Source organism: Pieris rapae, chromosome 10 (assembly GCF_905147795.1).
Source record: "Pieris rapae chromosome 10, ilPieRapa1.1, whole genome shotgun sequence".
NCBI lineage: Eukaryota > Metazoa > Arthropoda > Insecta > Lepidoptera > Pieridae > Pieris > Pieris rapae.
Genome location: NC_059518.1, coordinates 7,654,648 through 7,668,105, shown reverse-complemented (window position 1 = coordinate 7,668,105; position 13,458 = coordinate 7,654,648).

The window sequence follows — 13,458 nt, the reverse complement described above, 5'->3', positions numbered from 1 at the left end:
TATTGGTACTCAGCTGGGAATCGAAATTTATTCCTCGGGGATGAGATGATCGTGATTAATTTGAGGTAGTAATCACTAAGAAAAAAAAAACACTGTCGTGTATTTGAAGTCATGATGATGATGGAACGACCTCCTCAGTAGCCACGCCTTTTAAAAACAAAACAAAAATTTTTTCGATGAACAATTTATGCATCGATAATAGAACCAACATGTTGTATATACGAAATCCATTAAAATACTAATACAATAGGCATCCTTCATAGGCAATTTATTTAGGATTTCCGCCATTAGGCTATGGAATAAGCTGCCCGACTCTAGACGATTGGCTTCCTCCCTGTCGTCTTTTAAAACTCTTCTATATAAACATTTCCTATCATATCCTGATCAATCGTGATCGACGTATAATTCACGTATCTCCTCTTCTTTTGTATTACATCGCTATTAGCTATTCTTGAATCCTTAAGATTAGCTTTTTAGTTTTAGTAAGTTATTAATATTGTTTTTTTTATTTTCTCTAGATTAAGATTCTATAGATTAATATAAATATTTTTTCATATAACTTCTGGTTATGCACTTCTTGCACTCATCATTTTTAATTATTGTTTTTTTTTCCTTACTAGTGTTGCCTGGATGAGATCGCTTAGCGATAAGGCCTGTTGCATCCCTTGTTATTTTTATGTATTGTGTTATTTGTGTTTCTTTGCAACGTAGTGTGGATAACTAAAATAAATAGTGATGTGCCAAGTTGTTATTATAAAAATATTTTTTACAATAATCGAAAAATAAAAACAAGAAAGATACGATATAAAAACTTTCTGTGAACTCTTAACTAAATTTAATTATGCAATTCAATGTAAATAAACTTTCAAAATTAAATTATTCAAAATGAATTTCTATGTTAAATACATTATGAAATATTTTCGCGTAGTCAGTACATAAATCTAGACTATTTTCGCGAGCCTTTTATGTATGGTGAATGTGTGGATTTCAGTAGAATTTATGAGCAGTCCCTTTTACGCTCGGGCTTTGAATTTCTTCCATTTAAGTTTATATAGTATTCTAAAAACATAAAATTAAATAAAGTTGTAATTACTTTTACGACGTTGTAAAGTTGTGTTTAATAAGGTTTCTTATTTAATAGGTTCAGTAAATTTTAATTTTATGTATTATATTATGCAAGTAGAAAAGTCGTCAGTCTTCTACCTTATCAAAATTAACATTACTTTTAATTTACTAAACCAAAATTTTCAGCTATAAAGACCATTATATTACATATTTGTTTATTTATTTTATTTATTTATGAACATTTCGTTACATTACAATATAAAAATTGAACGTAGTTAGATGAAAAGGAGAGCAACTGGCGGCCTTATCGCTTTCGAGCGATCTCTTCCAGGCAACCACTGTGAGCGAAGAAAAAAAAAGTATTAAATTACATAGGGTAGGCAAGAAGTGCAAAAATACATTCTATATACAGTTATTAAGAAGAAACTTAACAGGAACAAAATAAATAAACTCAACTAACTGATACTGGATCGGTGAAAAACAAAAATAAAAAAGAGCACATGAATCAGGAAAATCTAAATCAAGATCAGTCTCACGTCAGTTAGAAGTTAGTACGAATGTTAGTTATACATGAGTTAACTAACTAAATAAGTATGTTAAATATACATTTATTATTATTTAAATACCATTCTCTTAATAAATTGATAAATTAGCAATATAATACAATGCACAATATTTGCTATCATCGCTTCAAGCTGAGCTCTGAATCCGTCTGTCACGCAGCTTATCTGTATTCAAACTATAGCTCGACACTATTTCCTAATCTAACAATGATGTAGAAATTATATGGAAATGAACTTTAAATATTAAGAAATTATCAGTGCAGTGTTTGGCTATAGGTAACTGTTTGCTAGAATTTTTTTTTAAATCATTTATTAATGTAGGTAGAATAATGTACAATTATGATCGACAAAAAAAGAAATATACATAGATGAAATGATTCAAATTTTACATTAATAATACATTTTACTGCCAGTTCTCAAATCAAGAGCGTAGAACGGAAGAGAAGGACTGGCAATAAACTCTCCACCACTCTTTTTAATCGCAATCTCTTTTTTATTTAACACAGCGTTTGTAAGGAGCAGCAACCATTACACCATTTTCCATATGACATCTTGAGTAATAACGAATAATGAAATAAATTAAAAACAAAGATTTGCCCTATATCAGCAGGAGGCATGGTAAAATAGGAGCACGCACATACTCGTGGGCACAACGCAAATACGTAGTAAAAACAACTAATATAGCATGGCCAGCCATTGGCCCCCTCGCCATATTTTAGGAAGAGAGACAACCCGACGCATGGACGCCGCCACTAGCATGTTACAATGTTAAGCATTTTTCCTTAAAAACAATCAAATATATATAGATTTATGGTCCGAATAGGTATCGATAAGTCATCTTATTCCAGAGCACATTTAAATACATTCCTGACGTATGTAATTGACAATATTTTGACGTATCGTAAATATCTGTAATTATGTATACCATTTAACATTATTATAAAAGAAGGGCATCAGGCTATGTCTTAACTGTTGTTTATAAAAAAATATATGTTATTAAAATTTACTCTAACTTGAATTTGAATACGAAATTACCAATTCCGTAAGCTTATTTAAGTTCCATCTTATCTCGATTTCACTGTGATCAAGCTTGGTGCCTGAAACGATAATCTTTTCCGTGATCTGATGTGCAAATTAGCTTTGTATGGAAATAAGATTATGGTTACGTTTTCATAAATATTCTCTTAAATTGGAAGGAGTATTTGTTGTATGAAAGTTGTTACTGTTCTTTATTGAGCTTTATCAATAAAACGAGTCATTTTTCCTTTAGATTGCCTGTGCATTGCTTCATATACATATTTCTGAGTTTGTTTCATGGGGCTTTACCAGCCGAAATAATAATTATGTCAACGAAAAGAGAATACATAATACGGACGGTAATGAACTATTAATTTGTTTTACGATTAACTTTTTTTTTATTTATAACTATTTAAATCTTTATTATTATATGAATTAGAAAAAATATAAATTCACATACATAATTGATAAATACATTAATATAAAGAAAAAAATATCTAGAACTTTACACCAATGTATGAGCAAAATATAGCATAAACTTCGATATTTAATCCACATCGACAAGACAAACGATTTTAAACTTTAGCTGAATAGCAAAGCGTGTGATTTTAAATAAACATTACTCATGCAATGCAACAATTCAGCACATGATGCAAATATAAGCCTTTTGTATTCGCAATAGGGTTATATTTAGATTGTTCTAATATGTTTTCTGGGTTAATTGGCATAGATTAAGATGCGATCAGACCATTAACGTCTATTTTAGATTTCGCACTTCAGTTTGCCTTTATGTGACTAAATTGTTTGGTTTTGGAAGCAAATTTGCTGAAGACGAACCAAATTGGACTCTAAACAACATTAAAAACTTATTTATATTTAATGTATCCAATGAAAAATTTGGACAAATTATTAAAAGACTGTAATGAGAATCTGTTTTATATTGATACTAAAACTAATTATGAAGATCTGTTGTCCCAATATAATATAATTAAATAAAAGTTTAAATATACGAATCATCAACTTTTTTAGTAGTTAGACTGCAATGTAAAATACGTTTGTAATTTAATTCTATTCCTGTCAAAATAAAAATTGTATTAGGATTGATGGCCCTCCGTTATAAAAATTATTAAGATAAATTTGTTTGCAATGCACACTAAATGGGACCTCTAAAATCTGCCAGCTTAAGCTGATTAATAATAAAATATATCTGCTTCAACCCGAAATTCTCTTTACGCTCTTATATACTTTCTTCATTCTTATGATCAATTCCCTAGATAAACCATTATTCGTCAGTTGCCAAGTTGTAAGTCAAGGGACAAACTTACAAATTGGAAGAGTCGAACAGATGATTTGCGACTCAACCGAGTAACTACAAGTTAGACTAGATTACAGTTCGCTTACTACAAATTGCATCAAATTTGTCTTCCGGTCTACAGCGAGATTGTAAGGTATTGTTTTCGAATTTAGAATAATATTTGTTTTAAATTTGAATATTCAGTCTAGGTAAGTCAGTGTTAAGTCTACGTAATTCATCGAATAAATTGTTCTCATAATTGTCATAATTCTCGATTTTTGTGATAAAAATTTTTTCACAACAATTATTGAAATTTAAAAAATTGTTGCACATACATATAATATCGTAAACTCTTTCTTCATTTTATTATTTTAAGCATTGTTACTAACATTTACAGATAAAAAAAAATATGTCTCTGCATTGAATATTTGACAGAAAATTGTCATACAAGTGACGTGCCATCCGCTTGATTAGAACTACGAGGATTTTACCATGTTAGTCTTCTTAATGTGGTTTAATAATTACTACACAAATTTTGGATGAAACATTTATAAAAAGGAGAGTTATAAGAGCACTAAACCTGATTTCTAGTCTTAAATTATTTATAGAAAATAATGATTTTGCACTTATAAACCTAAGCTCTGCCACTTATACAAAGTAAAATCTTCCAAAGATCACGTTTTGTAGTGACTTTTTATATTTCAATGCCTTAAATAGATTCAGTAATTAACAAAGAACTGCTTTGATATCTTTATATATAACAGAATTTATCTGATTAAAACAAGTGTGTAGAAGATTGAGGCTCTACTAATATTAATAAAGCCTTTATTGTTGTTAACAAGTTTTACACAGAGTAGTTTCGTGTGCCTAAAATTAATTTACTTATGACTACTATCTAAAAAAACACATTTTAACTATTAACTAGAGTTTAACTAATATACTTCCAATTTTAATATCTAATGATAATTGGCAAACGGTAGTTCGGTTACAACTTGTCTTCCGACAAAGGCCTCCTCTAAAGCTTCTTGTCTTTCCTCAATTTTGCTCTGCGAGTCTATATTAAAACCGATATTTTTTTAACGACATACTCCCCTCTCTTAGCCTGACTTTTCTGATAAGTTTTGTCAAATTTTCTTGATTTTCTCTCATCTTATACCCTGTCCAGGTCATCTTCAGCTGTTTGTATGCTGCGTATGAGGCTCTACTATCACTCTTCAAGTATTTCAGTACCTTGGCTGTGTAATGAGCTTAGATATAGAGTTTACTATTTTAATTTCTCTATTATTATACACGATATAATATGTGTATATATCATGTCATATATGACATGATATATATACATATTCATACACCGGAGCTCCAATCTTTTTGTCTGACTATTTATAAATTATTGAGAAAAGCCACTTACATCATTTGTCGCGTGTGTATAACGTATACCAATTTAAAAAATAATTTATTTATAATTTTTTTATCATTATTACTTATCCATAGATGTTTTATATGATCAGTGTGTCTACGTTGTAATTTATGTAGGCCACTTAAGTAATTTGAAATAAAGCCTTTACCGTGAAGCATAAATAATATTCTATCCATCTGGATTTCATATAAGCTCTCAGCCACAAACGATTCTCAGCGCAATCATTCCAAAGCTACGGTTGCACAGTAGAACAAAATACGGTATTCTGAACAATGAGACCCAAATATATTTTAAGCAAACAAATATTTATCTGTAAAGTAGAAGACGCATTTGAAAGATGACATACAAAACAAAGACATACACAAAAATTTTACAATATCTATACAAAATTTTAAATGACTACATACACACTAACATTACATTCACTAAATCAAATTCAAAAGCGCAGTTCACGACGCCCTCATTATTTAATTCTACCTAAGTATAGAACCAATTACGGCAAAAAAACATTGAGCGATGAGGGAGTACTGCGGTATATTAGACTCCCACAAAATATAAAAAGTGCAGGCAGCCTAGCAATATTTAAATTAAGATTAAAAGACCATCTATTGAGTGATCCAAATATACAGAAATGAAAGTGTAGAACAAGTTTCTTTTTTTTCAAATTGTAACGTTAGCATATAAGTATTCTCATGTAAGTGACTAATGTCTATTATGAGAATAAATGTCTTTAAACCTAAAAGTATTCCGAAGTAGTCCGAACAGCATCTGAGTTTTTTCATCGAATGTCGCCAGAACACGAAATTACACCCGTATCATCTCAATAACCGTCGTTTCACAATTGAGAGATTTTAAGACAGTTTTTGTCATGCACCAGCACTATATGGAACCAGCTGCCTAATTAAGTATTTTCGTACCAATTCGATTTAGTGTTAGTAGCGAAGAGAGACTACCAATTCTTAAAAAACCAGCAATGCACACGCGAGACCTTTGGCATTTAGAGTTTCCTTAGACGGCGATATCACTTAACATCAGATGAGGTTGGCGCCTGTTTGCTCCATTCTATGAAAAAATATATAGATGAACTATCTATAAATGCAGATAATAGATAGGTCTACAAAAATATATGTGACCTACTGTGTTTGAATAAATGTTTAATATGGTACGCAGACCATTAACGATTCTACCTTGTAGTATCCAATCAATTCAAACTTTTCAATTCATTTAGACACTGTTCGACGCCTGTCCATTTATCCGTTGCTGTTTTGTTTCATTTTATTCGGTTAACAATTTTTTGCTAAAAATGTAAAAAAGTATTGAAAACGGACAATTTTACGCCAATTTAATACACGAGTTAAGCTGATTAGGCATTTTATGTGAAATGTGAAAAAGAACAGTCTTATTTTTGCTTTATTTTTTCTTTACTATTAATATTAAGACTTAAGACGGCTTATTTTGACTTACCTAAGACAATTATTTTTCCATGAGTCGAAATCCGGTCATGTCTCGAATCTATAGCGTAAGAGAAATAAACATTTTGCGAAATAAGTTTGGTGTTGGCAGACATACAAAATGCTAGTTCGTTAGTCATAAGGTTTATATAGACTGAACCAATTCAGAGAAATGCAACGTTCATTTCATTGCCCTCTATTTTTGAGTAAGGACATATTTCAGTATTTTATATATCTAACTGTTGCAGTTCAATAAATACTCAACAGATGGCAGGTAAACAAAACTATATGAAATTAAAAAGTTCTCAAACTTCAAATAATAATCCACAGATGGTGCCAAACTACTAAAATATTTTAAGCAAAAACATAATTGTACCTAAACAAAAACTTAGAAACATACACTGGCACACTTTTGCACCCTAATCTTAAACTCCGCATTAATATCGGCCTTCGCTGAGGAATACCCCTTTATGTGTCCTTTGAACTAAGTAGCCTTGGACACCATGGCTTCCTTCGAAATGATATTAAACCATATCCCTAAAACCACTATACATCTCATCCCGTTTCTTTGAGATTTCTAATCTTTCCGTAAAATCATATCATATAACGAAACTACAGTCTCTCCAGCTCTTCAGTTATAGTACAATATCACTTGGTTGGACTGATTCAGTTTGTATGAATCAAGGGAAAAATGTCTATTGAAAAATAATACTACCACCATAATTATTTATATGCAAATTGGACAATCCATAAGTCCGCAATGTGTATGGTGAACATGTGTTAATTAGCCGTTTTAATGCACCCAAGTAACTATAATTTTTATTAAGATACATAAATAGCACCATTATATAAGATATAAATACCTATTAAGAATCATATCAGCGTTTGTAGATTTTTGTATAAGACATTCAAGTTTTTTCATAACCAAGCGTCTTAGCTCAAAGAAAAATTCAATTGAAAGGTTGTTAATTTTCCTCCAACCAAAAAGTATCCTCAACCAATGTCCAACCAATGATTTGTAGCCGAAATCATAGCCGACTACACAGTTCATTATAAAACAATATTTTTATTTTATTTTATTTTATTACGAATTCTACTGAAAATATTTTGTAAAATCTTCTATCTAATATATAAGACAATATATTATGTAAACATAAGTTTTACAAAAAATAGTTATTAAAAAATAGTATTGTATAAAAGTATTTTCTATATCTTGTATATATTATGCAATCTAAAACTAAAGAACTTAATAATAATTGTTTCGCTAGTGTTTCTAGAAAATGTTTTTAATAAAATACGTAAAAAGGACAAGAGCCCTGCTTAACTAAGATTGTTAAAGAAACAGTGTCGCAGAAAGCGTTTTCCAAGAAATAGATTGCGCTGCACAATGTAACAGCAAAGAGCATTTTAATTAATTAGAAAACTGGACAATCTACTGTTTTTATATTGTTGTAATGAATATGGAATTAAGTTACTATGAAATAAATACAGCATTGTAATACTTTGTTTTATTAGCCACACGTAAACTTACAGAAAAATAATAGTTTATAATTGTTTTGACTGGGTAGGTAAGAAAACGACACAGAAAGCCAACAATCTTTTAAACTATTGCCGGTAAGTATGAATTCTGAAAAATTAGTATCAGGTCATAAGTAGTATTTGATAAATGTACTTTGGTGGTACTCTAAAATATCCAAAAAACTCCTATTTCCAAAAAAAAAGGAAATTTAACTCCTTTTATATCTGTATATTACATACATTAGCAATCCTGAATTAATTGTTGAATCCTTGCACTGCATTATCCCAACTTCAACGCGACGAAGGTTCAACACTACATGTTTTCCAAACATTTTATATTTTTGTGGAATTCAAATATAACCCTTACTTTAAAATGATCAATAAATCTGATACAGAAATGCGCTATCCCAATACTCCAATAAATAAAAATGTAAATGAAATCAGTGGCGCTTCATCATACTCAGAGGCGGTCTTGGCCTCAGTTTTCTGAATCTGTTTCATGATCATTTGTTAGTGTAATCGGTTAACTGCGAGCGAATGTTGAATGTGTACATACAAAGAAAGTCCATTGGTAAGAGGGTTTTGAACCTACGATCTCGGATGAGAGCCGCACGCTAAAGCAATATAACATAAAGCCCTTAGACATTTGACTGATGCATTTAAGCTATCAAACTTTTCGGAGAATCACCTGAACAATAAACAAGCGCGGCGTCATCCATTCAGTTCGAACTTTAACCCGTACAGTAATTACCGAAGTTAGAACAGTATTCACGCTGAATGTCCAATTGTAATTGATGTACGACTAACTTAAATAAGATTATATTGTACGAGTTCGCTTGCCTTAGGTGAATTAGTTTTTAGTGGAAAACGGAATCTGGAACGTTTTTTTTTCTATCTCGAATTACTATGTATATATTTTTATTGAATTCTGTGTGTTTGAGAGTACGACATACATAATACTTAACAATTATTTAGATTATCTACACATATTAAAATAGCGTGAAGCACTGGCACAAATGAATAATGGTCTATACACTACACGGACAGCTGCTACGAACTTTGTACGACGCCATATTGGCCTTGGCTGCTATGATGTCCTTTCACTTTATCCCTACTCCACGGCCGACCGTCACGCGACATGCGCCACACAGACCAAAAAGTTTGAGACGGTGTAATAAAAGTTTCACTTTAAAAATAACTAAAGATTATGCAGCGGTTTGGTTAGTCTTTTGAAGTGGCCTATTCAATCATCAAAGTTCAGTGAACGTCACATACATTCAATGGTTATGTGATCGATTTTATTTATTCGCCCGAGACGGCACTGCGAAGCGCAGTTGATTTTTACAAATTGCCAGGCGCTTCTCGCCTCTGGAAAGAACTAAACCATAGTAACCGCTCCGCTGATGGTTACTAATACATTGTGTACCGTTTCACTAATGCATCGAGTTGCCATCTCCACAAAATCACTAATTTATGTTGAAAATATTGAAGGTTTTCAATTAAATCTTATCGTACTAGGTTTCCTCATATGTTAAATATATGTTTGACTTTAGCTCAACAAATTAACGAAATTAATTATAACTATTAAGTTGCTTTAAGGAAATGCATTTCAGCAAATCTTAGATTCAAAAAATTAATCAAATCAATGGTAAGGATGATCGGACAAAACTTATAGTACTTCTTGAGTTTATTGACCTGTTTTCTACAAGCTTGACGTTGCAAAAATTATATTCGTCTTGTTTAAAATCCTTGCTGTTTCATAAATACTATATATCACTTGCATAATATTTGCTCCTTTGTCTGCTTTACTATGAGAGTAGATATGTGCCAATTGAATTTCCGAAGCCGCAGGGTTTTGTAGCATCATATTTTTTATCGTCCCTTGTGTGTATTTAGCTCCGGGCGAACATAGTTTTTCCTTTATTGCTTCAAATTTCGGACAATATTGGTCTTATTTCTTTTGTTATTGCGGGATATTTTTCGTTAAATGTATTTTAATTTTATTCTATACTCATAATATTATGATAAAAGGCTATCTCTGCATATGAATTCCAATGGGCGTAAATTTTAGCTAACAATATGTCACAAACAGATAGCGATCATTGATTTAGGCTGTCACAAATCACATTCATTTTACAAATTATTGGACTCAGCACTTGTATCTGAATATCTAATTCAATTGAATAAAACAAATAAAGAATCATTTATCAATGATATTACCGACACATCATGTGTCGTCATCACTAAACGTAGATTATTATTATAGAGTTGTGGTTTCTGACTGCATATTTAAAAAAAACAATTATTTTACCCATGTAACTAGTGATGCAATGAAGAATGCATAACGTGATTGGCCTTTGTTCCCAAAAAAAACAATATGATATGGTTAATGACAATATTAAAAATGTTTATATAAGTTTAGAATATTTGATTACCATAAAAAGGTTTTAGTAAACATCAAAAAGAAGCTTCTATGAAGAAGTTACTATGATCGCAACCAACGAAACCAAACAATCATACTCATCATACTACTATTATAAAGGTTTAATTATTTTATGAAAAACACAAAGAAAATTAATAATTCCACATATAAATCACACACTCTTAGCTAATTAATGCCTCTAAAGTGTGTGGTTAAGTAGTTTTGGGTCACAATAGGTCATACCGATTATCCCAGTTTTTGTTGACTACTTTGTGCCCAGTATCTTCAGTATTAGGGTTGTAACTACTGATATTCGTTCATTAATTCAAAGCATTAAATACATTTACAAGTACATTTTAAAAAAAATTCCCTGACATATTATTAAAATGTTCATTTAACTTTTGAATTTCTTGTGTTTTAAAAAAAATCATGAAATATATTTTAAATTTCTACCACAGAAAGCAATATAAAATGAGGTTTTTATACAATCACCAACGAAGCTGATTTAATTCACACAAAGATCGTAGTAATGTTACCCTATACAATCATTTTTAAGTCAAACCCAAGCATATACCAAGCCGCACACATGAACTAGTTTAGTCACGAAATTACTCATTCATTCGTTCATTCGTTCGCCAATCAACCTCTAACAGTCATAACTCTGTGTCAGTGCCACACTGGCTAATTGCCACTGCTCATAACAGACAAGATCGGTGCCTATAAAATTTTACAGGACAATTAAGCTGGTTTAATTTATACGGAGAATAATTACGGTTGTAAAGATAAATTGTTTGGCTTAGTCTTTGATACTATACTTAAAATGAGTGGCTTGGCCCTGGTCTGAACTGACAATTCAATTTTCAAGATAAATTAATATGAACCGGTATGTTTGGATGTTTTACACATTTATAGCGTGTCTGTGAAAATACATAGCACAACTTCTGTACTCTATTAATCAAAAGCTGTTGTGATCTCAGCTGCAATGTTATCTATTCGTACCACCGAAATGATCTAAACATCGGGATAGGTAACGCTTTTGGAAGTTATTGGGTACTGACGCAGTTCTAATTATAATTGCTTAATTACATATGACTTTGTCGAATGTTGAATATGAACCAAAAAATTATTTATGTTCTCAAATTTATGTACAAGATTTTCAGACATTCCAAAAATAATATTCGTATGTAGAGCTTTATTAAGGGAATTTATTTCTAGAACAATAAAGTACAGAATTCTCTTTGAAACTTGAGTTATATCTTAACAGAGTCCAAAATTAGTTCATAAGGAGATATTAGATATGGCATCTAAAAATAATAAATTATATCAGTTTAACGGTCGTTGTTTGAAGTTAATTTTCTTTAAATTTATTATAGTTATGTTCATTTTAGGAACCTTCTTACACTCATATTCCCTCACTCCGATTAATGGGCAAACGTACGGAGGACAAATATTACGTTACTTATAGGTAGCAAAGTTTACTTAGTCATAAATAAGGACAAATATGTAGTTGAGTTATTGCTACGAATTACATTGTTTTTGTGTTAATAGGGTTTCACCTGCCATTCGTTCATGTAAAAGCGGTTATATATTAAATAAATAAATAAAAAATTACGCTCAGTAAACGATGGCTAGTTATGTACAAGGTAACGATATATTTTAAATTCATACATAAAAATCACTAAAGTCAGAAAATTTAACTGGCTTGCTAATACATATTACTTATTATTATTACTATTTTTTCTTTAGATTTCACTTCATTTTATTTTAGTTATAGTAACGTGTTATTTTGAGTTTTTTGTTAATTATTTATTTATTTATTTATTCTACCCTTTGTTGGTGTTTTTTTTCTTTGTTTCACATTAGAGTCACCTGGAAGAAATCACTTGTAAGCGATAAGGCCGCCCGTTGCCTTATAGCTTTTGTGACCTGTTTTTTTTAATATTTATGTTCTTGAATAAGGCTATAAAGTATAAATAAATAATATCAGCTTAGGACAAATATCTCCTTAATGTTTTAAACATTTCTTTGAAATATTTATACAAAGTACATTTTTCAATTAATAAAAAGTTCACTTAAGCCTTCTTCTAATTTTTATTTTAAAACCACGCAACACATACATTTTCTTGCATAAGGTATTTATTAAACATAGCTAGGTAGCAGGAAAATGAAGGAAATTTGACAGGGATATGATGAATTACATTTTATTATACGCAGACCATTCATCATAATTAGATTGATATTATACTTTCTTTTATACGTTTGACTATTTTTTTCATAAAAATCCCTCTCAGCCAGTACATTCTTAGAACATATTAGCGAACATAGTTTCCTACTAGTATCATTCCCTTCGTATCCGATACTTGCCAAATTATCCAATAGAAACTTTAAATAAAAAAATGACCTGATTACACGATTGTCATGGAATTTCAGTCATACACAATGACATAGGAGATCTATGTTAGAGATGGAGTAAGGCTCTATGTATACTAAAATGTGAACTTAGGCAGTTTTTCTCTATGAATATTGCAAGTTTTAAGACTTTATTAAACCCCTATTAATTAAAAAGCAATACTATTAATAATGTATATGAATTAATTTAAAAAAATTAAAATACTGCATATGCTAATTATTTTATTTGCAATACTGAGTACATATATATAATATACAACCAATTCACGTAACCTACGTTAAAAGTAATAGTAGTATTTTGG